The following is an 18,317-nucleotide window of genomic DNA, read 5'->3' as shown; positions in this document are numbered from 1 at the left end:
TTCTATTAATGCTTGCAGAGAAACAGCTTAAATGCATTCTGCGTTGATGACATTTTTCATTCTGGCGTCTTCATACATGGGCAACAAATTATTATTTAAAATGAGGCTATTCCAAACTATCTTCTTACATGAGGTCTAACACAATTTTTATTGTTGTAATTATCATTGCCATTGTTACTATTCCTTCAAATCAGGGATTAGTAATAGATCTCATCCAGTACTTCTCAGCAATTCTAATCCTATAAGATAATGAAAGAATACACAGACTTTCGTATTTTTTATATGAAAAGTACTTAATTTGAAAACATATCTAAAGAGAAAGCCATGAAAATATATTTTCTATCCTCTACTGTGTTGCATTTTAATGAACCAGAATTGAGAAAGTAGTTGAATAACAAGAGTTCCCTCATGGACCTTGAATTTAAGAACAATTTATATAATAGTTTACTCAAAATTTGCCATTCAATCCTCTGGTCAGTTATTATTAGGAAACATACCATTTTATTTTAATTGATTTTCCTAATAACTATAAAATGCAATTAGTTTATAATTATTCTAATCATACTAATCTAAAAATGGAAAGAGTTATGAATTTTAAAACTGAAACACTAAATTTCATATTCTATTTGAATTTGATTGAACTGATAAATAAAGGTTGCCCAAGGACTATACTGGGGTCATAATTGTGAACCTTCCAAATTCTGGGTTGGTTACTATTGTAGCTTTCTTTTCTTCCCTATAGAAAATGAAATGATGCTGATTTATTGAGTGTGGCAGATCCATTTTTATTTATTGCTTTAATTCATTGTTAATTTATTTAATTGTTTTAAATGTATTTAATTTATTATTGTTTTATTATTTATTGTTTTAATCTGTTGTCTGTCTCATATATCATTAAACCCTAGGATTCACATCTGCAAATGCACTTACCAAAGGGGGAAGAAAAGAAGAATTTACTTAAACTTTTCCCAAGTTCAACAGATTTGCAGGTGCATTCAGATACATATAATTATCTGCTATCCCATCATCCCTCTCCCCCCTCCCCTCCACAAAGAGCCTCCTTTCCTAAGACTCCGAGTTTATTTTTTTACAAGCAAAGGTCTTATACATACTTTGAAGGGAGAGATGAGGCAGGATTTGACTTAAAAGGCCAAACCCTCTCAGTTACCTGCCTAAATCCTTGGAACCAAGCCTAAACTTTAAGTAGCAATTTAAACAGTAAATAAATTCTGCTAATGGCTATTAGATTGCTAGCTGGGGAGATTAGCATAGGGAGTAATTCTAATTAAATAGAGGACACTGAAGAGAGTTGAAACGTTTCAAGAGCAGATTTTGTCTCCCATGCCTCATTAGGAATATAAAATCAGCTTCCGCTGTAAGAAAGACAACCTTTCAAAAGACTGCTCTTGGGCAATAACGAGGTTGTATAAGCTTCATTTTCAAATTTTGCATTCCTTTTTCAGCAGTGAAGGGTATTTTTTTTTTGCCCAAATCCAACAGAAACTATGCTAAATCACCATGTCTGTTGACAACAATGTATCTCCCGTTTAGACACATCGAAATCACCATGTCTGTTGACAACAATGTATCTCCCATTTAGACACATAGAAAGGCTGACTTCAGCCTCTGTAGCAGAAGGTAAGACTTCACAGACTGTGGCTTCCCAGTGGTTCTTAGATAGGCCTTGGAGGAGTGGGTGTCGGCTCACTTAACCCTCTCCACCTCACCTGCTTTCTGGACCCAGACCGCACACATCTTGCAGCCCTGTAGGTATAATTCATAAACAGAAGTGCAGAAGAAAATGAGGGTACATCACTAAGTAACTAATTGGGTCTGCCTGATAGTCTTATCAATTCAAAGTTTAATTGCACAATTGATTAACTTAAAAAAAGGTGACTGAGTTTGGTGGTAAGCGACACTATGAGCATTTATAAAAGAAAATCGTGTATTTGTTTCGTTCCTTTCTCTATGAACATAAGCGAGTTAGCACTAGTTCTTACAGCCTTTGCCTTGAATCTTTGACTCGTGTTTGCTCTGCAGGTATTAAAAACATGAGAGCATTTAATACAGGAGAGACTGTAGTTTATTCATTTTTTATTGTTGTATAATCATGATAGTTTAAAAAAAAAAGCTTAGACGTTGAAATAGACAAAAAATCACTTTCAAATTTTGGAAGTAAATTTCTAGGGGATCTCTCTGAGAATGGAAAACATAGGAACCGCCCACACTCCCCTCCCTAGCAAATGGCACTTACTGCTCTAAGCATGAGGTAATGAACCTACCAGGTAACTTAGCCAGAAGGAAGGGCCAGGTGCCTAGTTCTGTCCCCTCTCTCCTTCACTCAGTTACTCCCCACTCCTGTCTCTCCCTGTGGAACCAGAACAAATTATGCTGCGCTGTTGTCATAGATTATGTCAACATCATCAAGGTAGGCTGATCCTTTGCTTGGAATATACGTGCTCGTAGGGAGCACACCTATAACTAAGACTCTTATGAGTCATTTTATTTATTAGTTTATTTGCTTATTTTACTAAGGGAGTAATTTCCTGCAAAAAATAAGTAGGCCAATTTATTTATTTGTGTTACTGATTCATTGTGCAGTGTCCCAGAAAGAACATGAGACGAAGTCTGCAATACCCTAATTTGGCCCCTGCTCTGCCAGAAGAAACCATGTGACCTTGGGTGAGTGTCTTAACCTCTCTGGGTTTCTTCATCCTTATTGAAAGGAAAAGTAATGCTTATTTCTCAAATTTTATAAGAATTCATGATAAGATACGGTATGTGCATTTTCAAGCACAGCATCTGGCTCGTGCAGGGTGGTTCACAAGTATTAGTTCCTTTTTATCTCCAATTCTCTTTACATCTCTCAATCATATCAATCCCTGATGTGACAGTCTAGTTTCTCCTGATACCCATGGTTTTGATGTTTTAGCTTTAGATTTGTAATTAAGACACACTGAATAAGTATCTTTTAATTCTCTTTCTACTATAGTGCCCCTCTCATCCTTCTCTTGAGGAAGGATTGCAATGAAAGTCAATATCCCTTTTAAGGAATTATACTTTTTCTCTCAGGGTGACCAGCATTTCCCTGAACTGCTCAGGATCAGGGAGCCAGCCCTGGTTTTGAGATGCTAGGATGTTGGCATTATCTGAGGCAGAATCAGGTGGTAAATGCTCGCCAAGTTCAAGCAACCCTAATGTCCTGCATAGTCTCTGCAAAATCGAATGATGGGAGCCCTCCCTTTCTGTGAGGTAATTACACCGTTATGTCCTTAGAGTACAAATTCAGCCTTTCTGATAGCATGTCCTCCTACACCAGGGGACAGGACCTTGCTTTGGACTGTCAAGAGCATGCTGGGGATCCAGCACAATCAGACCTGCCAGGCATGCAAAGCAATGGCGTCATGGGGTCCTTAACCACAGGTGGGCATATATTTATGTCACAATCAACCTAAAATGAAGCTACAATAACTGCACCAGCTTTCACTGTTTCTTTACACCCTCCCACATACTTTGTTCCTGCTGCCATTAGTGCAGTCTATGGAAATAACATGGGCAAAGGGAGTAACTAGATAACACTTTCTAGAGAGTGTCCTATCCCAAGGTCATTACTTTGCTTATGTGATCCCAGATTCGCTTCTCTCTCTCTCACCTTTAAGAGTTCGATTTCTCTTCTCATTCACTCCACATGAAATGATCAGCCGAATTTTCCAAAGTGTCTACTCCTTCATACTTTTTCTTTCTTAGACACCATCAGTATATCTTCGCTCTATTAAATTCATTCATTCATTTATTCCTCAAATACTTATTGAGCGCCCCCTATGTCCCAGGTGCTAGGTTTCGCCCTGGAAATCTAGTGGCTGCCAGTTTCTTGCAACTGCCTCCCTGAGAGCCCCAGTCCAAGCTGAGCAAATTTTCCTGCCCTGTTCACTTCACATTGCAACATGGCACTGCATCTGGGGCGGCCATGACCAGGGAAAAGACACGGGACACAAAGGCGACCTGGTCCTGGGAAGGAGCCTGGGTGGGGCAGTGATAGCCATTGGTGGTGCTTACTCAAGCAGTGCCCCAGAAGCGGCCCAGGTCTCTGCTGGCAGCCACTCCACCACAGCACACCTCCCGATACACTCCAAGAGTCCACGTGGGCCCCGTCTGCCCTGCTGAGTGGTTTCACAGCAGGGTGGGGCTGGCAGAGGCTGGGGGCAGTGACTGGCTGTGAGGAACAAAGGGGACTTGCGCCTGAGGCTGTGTCTGAGTGGACACATGGGAGCCTACAGAGGCAGCACATCAGATCTCCGTCTGCGGGGGACCTGCATCCATGTCAAATGCAGCCCTCGCACTGAAGGCACCAGGCCCATGCCACCTGTATAGGGATGCTCCCACATAACATCACCACTTCAAGACCACAAGAGATGACTGTTTTACCTAAATTCATAGAAGCAGAGGAACTACTCTCAATTGAAAGAAGGGAAAACCCCTGAAAAAATTTAAAAAGAGAAAGTAAAAAAAAAAAAAAAATCCCATTTAAAATCATATCAAAAATAATAAAGTGGGCTTCCCTGGTGGCACAGTGGTTGGGAGTCCACCTGCCGATGCAGGGGACACGGGTTCGTGCCCCGGTCCGGGAAGATCCCACATGCCGCAGAGCGGCTGGGCCCGTGAGCCATGGCCGCTGAGCCTGCGCGTCCGGAGCCTGTGCTCCGCAACGGGACAGGCCACAACAGTGAGAGGCCCGCGTACCGCAAAAAAAAATAAATAAATAAAAATTAAAAAAATAATAATAAAGTACCTAGGAATAAACTTAACCAAGAAAGTGAGAGACCTGTACTTTGAAAACTATAAAACATCGATAAAGGAAATTGAAGAGGATATGAAGAAATGGAAAGATATCCCATGCTCTTGGATTAGAATAATCAATATCATTAAAATGGCCATACTACCCAAAGCAATCTACAGATTTAATGCAATCCCTATCAAAATACCCATGACTTTTTCACAGAACTAGGATAAATAATCCTAAAATTTATATGGAACTACAAAAGACCCAGAATTGCCACAGCAATCTTGAAAAACAAGAACAAAGCGGCAGGTATCACCCTCCCAGACTTCAGACTACACTACTAAGCTACAGTAATGAGTACAGTACAAAGCATAGTACTGGCACCAAAACAGACACACAGGTCAATGGAACAGAATTGAGAGTCCAGAAATGAACCCACTCAGCTACGGTCAATTAATCTACAACAAAGGAGGCAAGAATATACAATGGAGATAAGACAGTCTCTTTTCTCCATTGTATATAGTGCTGGGAAAAACTGGAGAGCTATATGTAAAATGATGAGATTAGAACATTTTCTCACACCATATAGAAAAATAAACTCAAAATGGATTAAAGAACTAAATGTAAGACCTGAAAATATAAAACGCCTAGAAGAGAACATAGGCAGAACACTCCTTGACATAACTCACAGCAATATTTTTTTGGATTTGTCTCCTAAGGCAGAAGAATAAAAGCAAATATAAACAAATGGGACCTATTTCAACTTAAAAGGTTTTGCATAGCAAAGGAAACCGCTGGGGGGGAAAAAAAAACCTACTGAATGGGAGAAAATATTTGCTAATGATATGACCGACAAGGGATTAATATCCAAAATATATAAACAGCTCATACAACTCAATAAATGGGCAGAAGACCCGAATATTTTTCTGAAGAAGGCATACAGATACATGACAGGCACATGAAAAGATGCTCAACATCACTAATTATTAGAGAAATGCAAATCAAAACAACAATGAGGTACCACCTCACACCGATCAGAATGGCCATCTTTAAAAAGGCTACAAATAATAAATGCTGGAGAGGGTATGGAGAAAAGGGAACTCTTGTACACTGTTGGTGGGAATGTAAATTGGTGCAGCCTCTATGGAAACAGTACAAGTTTCATCAAGAAAGTAAAAATAGAACTACCATATGATATAGCAATTCCACTCCTGGGTATATATCAAGAAAATATGAAAACCTTATTAGAAAATATACATGCACCCCAATGTTCATAGAAGCACTATTTACAGTAGCCAAGATATGGAAGCTACCCAAGTATCCATCAACAATCAGATGGATAAATATGATTGATACACACACACACACACACACACAAAAACACACAATGGAATATTACTCAGCCATAAAAAAGAATGAAATTCTGCCGTTCGCAGCAATGTGGATAGACCTAGAGAATATTACGCTTAGTGAAATAAGTCAGACAAAGAAACATAAATACTGCATGATATCACTATATGTGGAATCTAAAAAATAATACAAACGAACATATGTAGCAAAACAGAAACAGACTTACAGATATAGAAAACAACCTATACCAGTGAGGAGAGGGAAGAGAGGGACATATTAGGAATATGGGATTAACAAACTACTATGTATAAAACAGAGAAGCAACCAAGATATATTTAAAGCACAGGGAATTATGGCCCTTATCTTATAATAATTTTTAACGGAGTATAAACTGTAAAAATACTGAATCACTATGCTGTACACCTAAAACTAATATAATATTGTAAATCAACTATACTTCAAATAAGAAAAAAGGAAAGAAAGACAATGATAAGGATGTTATAAGTCAGGGAAACTTGGAGTTTTTTTGAAGTAGTTCGGCAGAAATATATCTTACAGATAAAATTCCGGGACAACAGATGCCACATCAGAAAAGGGTGCCTTATAAAACAGAACTCTTTTTAATTGCTTGATTGCTCAAAGAAATGCTCTGCTCATCTGCTTAATACGGTAAATTATGGGCAGTAAATAAGCTGCACGAGCGCTTTGCACCTTGGTTTCGAGGTTATTGCTCTACAAAAGGCCCCTCAGATATGCTTCTTAAGTGAGAAAATACGGAGCAAGTGGAGCTACAGTGAGGTGGACTGGCTTCTGATCCTGATTCGCTCACTAACTGTTTAGCAGCAGGCAAGTCACTTAGTCCATTTTTGCCTCCTATAAAGTAGGAGACGTGGATTAATACTAAATGATCCTTAAAATCTTTTACAGAAATAATGGGTCCTACTTTTTGGAAAAAGAAAAATAGAACTTGGCAATAGCTAAGCTCTTACATCGTTTCCCTATCTGGTCACCAAGAAGCAATTCTCCTTTGATGTCTTTAAGCACCCCTACCTTCTCCAAAGTGCACTCTCAACCCTCCTTGTTGTCCGTGAACTAAATTTTCAACACAGAATGAACAGATATCCTATGGAGTCCATTACACTGCATTTATATATGCCATTAAAAAAAAGATAAAGGTAGGCTGATTGACGATTTAAAGAACATTTGCTCAAGGGAATAGCTTTTGCTTAGAGAATAAATTTATTTTGAATCAAATGCTACTCTACTGCTAAAAAGTGTTCATTTTCAAGCGGTAACAAAATTGTTTTTTCTAACCAGTAAGAGGTTTTTTTGTGTTTGTTTTTTGCTTGTATTGAAACTAATATTTCTGATCAGGTTTCATCTTTTAGCGTGAACGGTTTAGAGGAGTAGTCTCCAAAGTGGGATGGGGACTCCCCAGAGACATGTATAATGAACTACTGGACTGTAGAAAGATTATATATATATTTTTTATTTTAGAAATAATAAAAGTTAATCTTTCTTAATTTTTAATTTAGGGTTACATACTAATGACTTCAAAGTTCTCATGCAAGTGTGTGATGTTCATCCCAGGTGTGGGGAGAAGGACACTGAGGGAGAGTGGAGGAATTAACACAGCTCTCACTAGCACCTTGCTTTCAGCACATACTAACATTTGATAGCTATGTGTTCTGGGTTAACTGCATTTGCCCATTATATTATCCAGTTTAACCTAACCTAACGCTCAAAGCCTAAACAAATGCTTAAAAATTTAGTTCAACTAGTGCAAGCACAAATAAGCAGTAAGAAAATGAAATAGCTGATATTTCTACTCCAAATCCTAGTTCTTCATTGGTCAAGATACAAGAAAAAAAGAATGATAGTCTGAACAGAAATGGAAAGAAAACAAGAGTATGTAAACTATGGACATATTCACTAGCATGAGCAATAAACATACCTTAAGTGTTTATTTTATATAACAGCACTTTGTAACATGTCTTTCCCAACAGCCAAACGAATTATCAACATTAACTGAGCCTAACCTAGAATCAGATTTTTTTTTTTTTTTTTTTTTTTGCGGTATGCGGGCCTCTCACTGTTGCGGCCTCTCCCGCTGCGGAGCACAGGCTCCGGACACGCAGGCTCAGCGGCCATGGCTCATGGGCCCAGCCGCTCCACAGCATGTGGGATCTTCCTGGACCGGGGCACGAACCTGTGTCCCCTGCATCGGCAGGCAGACTCCCAACCACTGCGCCACCAGGGAAGCCCTAGAATCAGATTTTTAAACCACTGTGTCACAAAACATTAAATTTAAAATATTCAATGATGGTGGTTTTATCATTTGTAGTAAGGGCAAATTTATTTTTGTGCTCTTAATAATAAGATAAAGGATTACTTTAAAGCATTCATTATTCTATTTTTATCATAACCTTTTTAATTTTTTGCTCTATTTTATTATAGACACAATACATTAATATAGTAATATTTGTATATTTGTAAGTTATGATGTAGTACACTGTAAACTGTTACTGATGGGTACATGAACAAATGTTTGGTTATCACTGAGTTAGAGAAAAATTTAGAAAGTGACTTGGAGGAGGACTTCTTTATTGTCTATGTGACTTTGGGAAAGTGTTTTAGGTTTCTCACCTGTACAATGTGAATATTAATAGTACCTAATATATATGATATTTGTGGGGATTAAGTGTGTGTATATGTATGAGTATGTGTATTTTTTAAAAGTGCATGATGTTGACATGTTAGATATTCACTCATTCATTCATGTTACTGCAGAATTTCCCGAACTGTGTTCCAACATACTTTTCCGGAAAAGTGTCTGTATAAATGTGAGCAATGCTGCATACTCATCTTTTCTTGGAGATTTGCAAAACACATTACTATGTCAATAGTTCTGAGACTTCCTAAAGTAAAGGAATCTGTTTAATTTTATTTAATTCTTCATTGCTCAGATGTATTTGAGCCCAGAAGCCATTTTGTTTTTAAGGAACACATATGAATATCTCTCAAAACATGGTTTGGAAAAACTGCCTTCCTGATTATTTGTGTCTTGTCTTAATATTGTTCTGCTACCTTAGATGTCCTGAATGTTAAAGGTCAAGTTGGTTGATACAAACCCTCAGTGTTAGGTCCATGTCCAGAGAAAACTCACCCTTACGTGAGTTCTAATTCTAATCATAGCACCTCCTTTTATTTCAGTGCTTCCCAGAAATCAGAAAGATACCAGGACAACCCACTCAAATCATAATAACACAGGGGATACCTCAATTTAAAAACAAAAAGAGGGCTTCCCTGGTGGCGCAGTGGTTGAGAGTCCGTCTGCCAATGCAGGGGACGCGGGTTCGTGCCCAGGTCTGGGAAGATCCCACATGCCGCGGAGCTGCTGGGCCCATGAGCCATGGCCGGCTGAGCCTGCGCGTCCGGAGCCTGTGCTCCGCAACGGGAGAGGCCACAAAGGTGAGAGGCCCGCGTACCGCAAAAAAACCCAAAAAACAAAAAGAAAAGAATGAAGAAAATACTGCTACTACTATTAATAATAATACTAGCACAGTGGCTCCATTAGGGAGGTGAAGGGGGATTCTAATCTCACTGAAATCTTTAGGCTAAGATAAATGCACTTGAACATCCCTTGACCTTCTGATATAGAGCATAAACCAAGTATGAATATTGCTGAACACAAATTTCACAGCAAGTTTTCAGGGGAGAGTTTGCAAAGTCCAGTACACCGCTGTTAACTCTCTCAGAAGAATGAGTTTCCATTTCCGTCTCTGGTGTTTAAGGTTAAAGTCAGACCAGCAGAATCCCTGTTCCCCTTCCCTCCTGGGAAAGTCACATTTCCTTCCAATCTCCTATAAAAACTTTTCTGAACAACTGTCAACATTAGCTAGCAAAACTTCTAACCCTTCCAGCAAATAACAAAGGACAAGGAGAGGCTTTTGAAAATTCTTATTTAAAATGTCATTGGAATCTTTCCTGGTTCTCTTCATTCATTTTTTGTGCTTTTTCAGTAATACTATTCCTATATTCCCCTGGAAATTCACATTCAAAAGTATTTCAGTATTCGTGTTTCTGAAAAAAATATGTGTAATATATGAAATGAAAAGCAGGATATAATGGAATAACCTCTTTAAACTGCTTTAAGAAAACTTAATAGCCTTGAATAAACAGAACTATTTCCAGGAATAACAACAGTTCTTAGAGCATTTTTTCTCCTTTTTATTTCAAAATAAAATACAGCATAAAATCTAAGCTTCATAAATCACTGAGATATGGAAATAAAGGAAGCTATGTAACTTCCTAAATCAGGGAAAAAATATTTTTAAATTTATTTTATCTATTTATAAGGATAAATATATCATATCTGAAGTATAAATAATTATAAAGTTACAAGTAATTTATTCTTCAGAGTGACAAACTTTTGAACAATTTCCAAATTTTCAACACTGTAAATAATATATAATTTAAGATTCTGTTCTTTAAGTTACAGGATGATGAAAGATATTTTTCTTCTGAAATGCTGTCATAACTAGTTTGTAAATTTGCTCAAGTTAAAAGCCAGATATTTCATAATTAGATGATTAATGAGTTTCTTTCTTTAGTTCATGGGTCAGTTAGGGGTCTGAGTTAAAGATTTCTTAGGGTTTATTAAAAAGAAATACATTCATTCACATCCTTTTCTGCTTAAGAAAGCCTAAGACACCCTTCCATGGTTCCCTAACACAGGGGTCATTTGGAGATCTGGCCTTGAAAAGGTCAGAGCCTCTTATACCCTATGGAGAGTCTCCTACAAGCTTTCTTCCTGAAACTCAGAACTGATCACATAACTCTCCTGCTCAAAACTCTACCATACCAATTCACATCCTCTACAAGTTGCCCCATCATCTATCCAGCTCTACCAACCACTACCCAGTTTCTCTCCTACCCAACCCAACTTTACCCTTCCCATGTACACTCTTAAGTTCCTGAAATGACTTTCGTCAACTATTATTCAAACTGTTTTCTCAGCCCGGAATTCCCATCTTCCACTACTCTCTCCATCTGCACCTTTAAATTCCACCATGAGTCCCACCTCCTCCAAGATGCCTTTCTTAATGTCCGCAGTCAGAATTAAACTCTGCCATCTTTACACTCTTACAGCATCTGTGTTGACCACTGGTATACCTTGGATTTTTCCAGTACTCTAGCCTGTTTCTTCATCTCGTCTTACTACAGATTCTTGCCTTGGTTAAAGTCATCTTTAGGGATTAGCTATTATTGAAATGAAACTGATTCCAGAATGTGTATTTTCAGTTCCAACCACTCCTCTGAGTGTCCCACCAGACCCTGCTCATTGGCCTGCATGCCCTGTGTTGGATGATATATCATCATCTGCCAGGTCACTTAAGCTATATTCCTGAATCACCTTTTTTTTTTTTTTTTGCGGTACGCGGGCCTCTCACTGCTGTGGCCTCTCCCGTTGCAGACCACAGGCTCTGGATGCGCAGGCTCAGCGGCCATGGCTCACGGGCCCAGCCGCTCCGCGGCATGTGGGATCTTCCCAGACCAGGGCACGAACCCGCGTCCCCTGCATTGGCAGGCGGACTCTCAACCACTGCGCCACCAGGGAAGCACTGGCTTTCACTTATTGTTAGAATTATCTTTCTAAGACAACAATAGGAACAATATTAAGAATGTCATTTCCAAAGTCAGATAGATATTGAGGCTAGATTTGCAACTAAGTGTACGACCTTAGGAAAGATACACTGTCTTTTTGAGCTTCAGTTTCTTCAAGGGCCAATGGAATAAAAACAGTATCTACCTCAGAGGATTTTTTGTGACAACTAAAGAGTATAGTGCATATAAAGCTTTCAGGACAAAATGCACTCTACAAAAATTCCCTATCAAAAAGCTTCGAATATGAGCTCCTATTTTATTATTATCATTATCATTTTCACCATCACACTGGCTAGACACCTCAGTGTTGAAAGGGTAATTATTAATCATCATTCAATAAAAATGGTCTTTATTAAGTAAATAAACGCTAATGAAAAGCAGGTGGATTGCAAATCAATGCCTGCAGTTTGGAACATTGGCTCTCAGGGCTTATAAACCACTTTGTTCATGGTATTTGACTTTGTTGTTAGTTCTCTCCCATCAGCTGTCACACAAGCCTCTTTTTGCTGTCTGGAGGATAGCTGCTCCTATGGTCCCCAAAGTAAACTTAATGTATGTCAAGAACTTTGTGTTTTAGGGCTCATCAACTCAAATATAAATTCCAAATTTGATGAAATAAATTCAACTCTTGCTATGATGAGGTAAAGGGCACTCAGAGGATTTAATGTATATTAAAGACTCTATTGTTTTAAAAATTAAAGTTCTTTATTACCCTGTTCAAAAATTTGACACTCTGGCTTAAATGATCTGGCTTAAATGTACATTTCTGGGTTTATCTCTCTCCACTACTTCAATTCCCCTACTCAATGCAAACACACTTTTCTTGTAAGATCTTGTTTTCTTAATGTCTTTCCTTATGGGTCCAGAATCCTCTTCTCTGGCTATGCCTAGTAACACGTTGTCTTCTTCTAGGTCTATCCTAAATGTTAGTCCTACAGTAAAACCATTCCCATGACTGATTTCCCTACCCATTCACTTTCTTTTGGAGTCCACACAGCATTTTATTCTTCATGTAGATGAACAGATCTCATTGTTGTGTAGTTAACTTTATAGATCTGAATCTCTTGGTTAGATTGTCAGCTTCTTAAGGATCATGAGTACTTGTACAAATAATGTCTGGTACAGCACCTGGAATACAGATACTGACTGGATCTTTGCTGCATAGAATGATATTATACTGATGTTTAGTACCCCTTTTGTATACTGACTTTTATTGGAGCTACTTCCAAACAAGTTTTCCCAACTAGATTGTCTCCTGGATGGAAAACATCATGTTTCATCCTTCTTTATATTTCTCAGAGGGCGTATTACAGCATTTTGACCAGAGTAGGAGCATAAACTGACAAAAGATTAACATGAGAAAAGATATATACATTTTATTCGATGTTAATATTTTAATTATTACATGCACAAAGGCTTTCTTAGAAAAGAAATGAAGACAGACTCAAAGAGGCATTAAACCCAAGGGGTTATATATCAACAAAGGGTGATAAATTTGGGGAGAGATGAGGAGACAAAAAAAAAGAGGTTTGAAATTCTAGGGATGGTGAATTATGGGAAGGTAAATACATGGGGTAAACTAATGGAAGAAAGGGATTTTAGTAAGGTTTGTTTGTGCAGGCTCATGTCAGTGCCTACCTTCTGTCTCCAGTGATAATTGTTGTGATTTCTCTTCTTGGTACGGGAAAGGAAAGGGGGTAAACCTTCACAAAGGGGAATTTATGCACTGCTTTTAGGCAGATAGGGGGAGGGCAGAGACCCCTTTCTATGTCTGTTTTTTTAATTGCCTTCAGCTTAAAACAAGTTTTATGCTAAAATGGCATATTTGAGGATGGCATATTCTGATCCCCTTAATATAACAAAAGTGACGTTTAAAAATCAAAGAAGAGGACTACCCTGGTGGCACAGTGGTCAAGAATCCACCTACCAATACAGAGGACATGAGTTCATGCCTTGGTCCAGGAAGATCCCACATGCCACGGAGCAACTGCGCCCATGCGCCACAGCTGCTGAGCCTGCACTTTAGGGCCCGCGAGCCACAACTACTGAGCCTGTGTGCTGCAACTACTGAAGCCCGCGCACCTACAGCCCGTGCTCCACAGCAAGAGAAGCCACCGCAGTGAGAGGCCCACGCACCACAGCGAAGACTGGCACCCGCTCGCTGCAACTAGAGAAAGCTTGCACGTGTCAGCAAAGACCCAATGCAGCCAAAAATAAAGAAAGAAATAGAAAAAAAAATTAAAATAAATAAATAAATAAAAATCAAAGAGGAAATGATTGATTGTTTAATAAATGATTTGGAGTTTATTGACAAGTGTTTTGGGGAAAATATAAGTTTGCTCCCTTAAAAGTACAAATACATTAAAAAGGAATGAATAGTCAAATGTGTAAATTAAAAAAAAATAAAAAACAGGAAACAAAAACTAAAAGATACATGAGTTTTTTCTTTTAATTAAAAAGAGACCTTTTTTTCAACACCAAAATCAGGAACTTTAATGTAAAATAGTGGCAGGTGGCTACATAGATTTTTTTGAATGTCTAAATGGTAAAGGCCTAAACAAAGTTGAAAGACAGTTTATCTATCTATCTATCTATCTATCTCTACCTGCCTACTTATGTATCTACCTATACTTACCTACCTATGGGAAAAAGATGAGCCAAATGATACAAAATGGGCAAACAGTATAAAGAGATAAGTAAAAAAAAAATTGTGCAAGTGAAATATTGAAAGATGTTTAAATTTAGGAAAAGAAAGAAAAATGAGATGTTATTTATTCCTTAAAAAACGGACAAAGATTAAAAATAAGATGATATCCATTGTTGGTGAAAGGGAGGAAAGTCCATAATTGAGGAAATGAAAATGGGTACAAACTTTCTAGAGAACTAATGTGAAGTACTAATAATATCAAAAATATGCATACTCTGATACTGTAAATAGAGTTTAAGAAAACTTTCTTCGGGAATTATTAGACAAATGTTATGAGCTTTGTATCTAAAGATGTCTAATGCACATGTTTATAATAGCTACGATCAAGCAAACTAAATTGTTATTGATATGATTGTTAAATAAATTGTGACACACTTATGTAATGAAAAGTGTTTCATTGCATGTGCCAGTTAAAAAGGATGCCATATATCTATATTAATGGTCAGACAGGAAAAGTATCCAAAAAGCAGACCAGAGAGTGGTCTGTATTTAAAAATCTCATTCTTGGAAATATGTGTGTGTTGGTGCTTGTGTGTGTGTGTGTGTGTGTGTGTGTGTGTGTTTCTGTTTATTTAGGGTGGGACATACACCAAATTGTTAACGGTGGTGATTTTGTCTGGGGATACAGGACTTACATTTTTTTTTTTTTTTAATTCGGTACGTGGGCCTCTCAGTGTTGTGGTCTCTCCTGTTGCAAAGCACAGGCTCCAGACGCGCAGGCTCAGCGGCCATGGCTCACGGGCCCAGCCGCTTCGTGGCATGTGGGATCTTCCCAGACCGGGGCACGAACCCGCGTCCCCTGCATCAGCAGGCAGACTCTCAACCACTGCGCCACCAGGGAAGCCCAGCACTTACATTTTATACATTGCTGAATCATGTATTACTGGAACACTTTCAAGTTTTTCTCTTAGTTTTATAATTTTAAAATGCAGACATTTAATAAAATGGAAAACTTAAGAATAAACAATGAATGGGGCTACGTTCTTGATTTCATCTTTTAGATCAGCGGTCCCCAACCTTTTTTTGGCACCAGGGACCGGTTTCGTGGAAGACAATTTTTCCACAGACAAGGTGGGAGAATGGTTCAGGCAGTAGTGATGTGTGTGATGCTGGCTTGCTCGCAGCTCACCTCCTGCTGTGCGGCCTGGTTCCTAACAGGCCGTGGATCACCTCTGGCCCGGGGGTTGGGGACCCCTGTTTTAGATGGACACTACTGGATCGGAGTGGGAGCAAACATCCACTGAAGGGGTTGAGAAGAACTGAATAGAGGGGGCAGTGCAGTTGTTTCTTGAAATAGGAGCAGATATTCCTGAGGTGGAGAAGGGAGGGCAACAGCATTTCAAGTGAGAAGAATTGGGTGTATTGAGGCTAAGGGGTGGATCAAAGCCTGGGTTTAAGAAAAAGCAGTAGTGATAAAGATCAAGAAGAAATGACATTGGGTAAAAGTTCCTACAGAACCTGGTGACTAATTGAATGTCCTTGACATAGATAAAGTTAACGATGCAATCCGGTTTTCCAGGCTAGATAATAACATCAGTCATAAAGCTGGAGAACCCAAGGTGCAGAGCCGACTGAATGGAGAAGTTCGAGCATTTTGGTTTTGACATGAGAGGTTTGAGATGAATGTGGAACATGCAGGTAGAGTCCAGGAGCTCCTCTGTATACAGGTTCAGGCTCCAGGCCTGAGATGGAGCCCTCTGAGGTGGAGCTTGTTACCTACTGAAAAGGAGGGGTTGGCAAAAGGGATGTGGTGACAGCAGAGAGCCTCTAATTCAAACCAATCTACTCCGCACTTTCCTGAGTTTTACCCTGTGTTGTTCATCTTCCATCAGATCCCTTCTCAGAACCCAGCTGAGCTTCACATTGATATTAGACTAAGTTCCTCAATCCATTCTTCCTAAAGCCATCCTCTGGGTGAATAACCCAGCTACAAAATAAGCAAGTTCTTACTCTCTGAAGACAGTAGTTCAGCATGGGTTGAGTAGCTCCCAGATACAGGCACCTACGTGAGATTTCTTACAAACATGATTCCATTTAATCCCCACAACCTGCTGTGAGGTAGATATTATCCTACGCTTGTAGATAAGATACTAAAGCCCGCAGATGTCAAACTGATATAAATGGCAGAGATGCCTCCATTCAGACTTTTATCTCATTCTAAAGTTTGCATCTTTATCAACTAACTTCCACCCTATTGCCTCTGTATTCACTGTGATTTACAGCGTTTCTTTAAAGATGTACAAAACTAACCAAACAAACAAGAAATAAAACAAGACAGTGGGAGGAAGTATCTACTCTCCAATCGCAATGTCAACCTAAAGAGAAGGACAGTTCCTTGGAACTTTCGAGGAAAATTCCTTGACAAAATGATAATTTTCAGAGAATGCCTTTCTTAGAACTGTTTATCTGATACTAATGATTGTCTCCTGGATTTTATATGTGGATTTTACCGTTGGTAAATTTCAGAGCAGAAACTTACCAGCGTTACCTGGGCGTGAAATTAAAAATGATGAATAAATACCTCTGTGTTATCTATGGGGAATTCAGGTGTCTGGTGTGGTGCTCTTAAACTGCTAAATTTTTAAGCACTAATATTATAAACAGTACTATTCAAGACACTGAGAAAGACCATATTTGTTCTCAAAAAAATTGTATGTATCTGGAGAAATAAGAGGAATAGGGTTAGTTAAGAATGTCATTGTAAAATAAAACAAAATAAAAACCAAAGCTTTCTGTGGCCCTGCTTCCCCTCCTTTGCAATGGAAACACTGTGACTATGACATAATAGACTGTAAAAACCCATTACAGGCATGCCCAACATGTGCTCTGTCTCCCAGCCCTCTCCCTTTCAATATTATCATATAAATGACTATTTTGGATATCTTAGGATTTATTTTTTACAAACTCTCTCTGCTTCAATGACATATATCTTCTTCAGCAATTACAACGTTTGTCCAAATTAGTCTTACCATAAACTTAAGGCTCAGAGATAAACATGAATCTGAAGGGAACACAGAAGGTATTTAATAAATAATTATAGTAATGATTTCTGATCTCTATCATTAGAACAAGAACTGGTCTCTCCAAATTATGCACTCTCTTTTTTAATAACCATTTTTTTATTGAAGTATAGTTAATTCACATGCTGTGCCAGTCTTAGGTGTACAGCATAGTGATTCAGTTATATATATACATATATTATATATGTAATATATGTATATATTCATTTTCAGATTCTTTTCCATTATAAGTTATTATAAGGCATTGAATACAGTTTCCTGTGCTATACAGTAGGTCCATTTTATATATAGCAGTGTGTATATGTTAATCCCAAACTCCTAATTTATCCCAACCAGCCCATCCCTTTTCCTGTTTGGTAACCATAAGTTTGTTTTCTATGTCTGTGAGTCTGTTTCTGTTTTGTAAATAAGTTCATTTGTGTCAGATTTTAGATTCCATATATAAGTGATATGATATTATTCTTTCTCTTCCTGACTTGCTTCACTTAGTATGATAATATCTAGGTCCATCCATGTTGCTGCAAATGGCATCATTTCATTCTTTTTTATGGCTGGGTAATATTCCACCATATATATACATATATGGTCAACAACAAATTGGCACTTGCCAAATAACTCTACAAGGATTAAATCATGTTTTGCTGCAGCTGCTGATTTTCAACACCTCCTGAAAGGAGTTCAGGGTGGAGAGCAGAAATGAGGCACTCTGTGCTCTGGGAAAAACTGGCAGAACCGGTCTTCAGATAGTTAGATATTTTCAGGAGCCGATTTTATGAGCCCAATTCTTGCATCT

At 38.4% G+C, this 18,317-nt stretch overlaps 1 long non-coding RNA gene across 3 annotated transcripts in view; it reads left to right on the top strand.

The window, feature by feature from the left end:
* The first annotated feature begins 2,316 nt into the window (after window positions 1-2,316).
* LOC109547620 (uncharacterized) overlaps window positions 2,317-18,317 on the top strand; it is a 40,483-nt gene continuing 24,482 nt past the window's right edge. For 2 of the 3 annotated variants that reach the window (XR_012327728.1, XR_012327727.1), the window contains exons 1-3: window positions 2,317-2,428; window positions 2,602-2,682; window positions 9,344-9,601. This is a non-coding gene — a long non-coding RNA (uncharacterized lncRNA). The remainder of the gene's footprint in view (window positions 2,429-2,601; window positions 2,683-9,343; window positions 9,602-18,317) is intronic. The other variant, XR_002173461.3, reaches the window with a different exon arrangement.

The sequence above is a fragment of the Tursiops truncatus genome, chromosome 18, assembly GCF_011762595.2.
Source record: "Tursiops truncatus isolate mTurTru1 chromosome 18, mTurTru1.mat.Y, whole genome shotgun sequence".
NCBI classification, from domain to species: domain Eukaryota; kingdom Metazoa; phylum Chordata; class Mammalia; order Artiodactyla; family Delphinidae; genus Tursiops; species Tursiops truncatus.
Note: the sequence above shows the minus strand (reverse complement) of the source record. Positions and strands in the feature narration are given on the sequence as shown.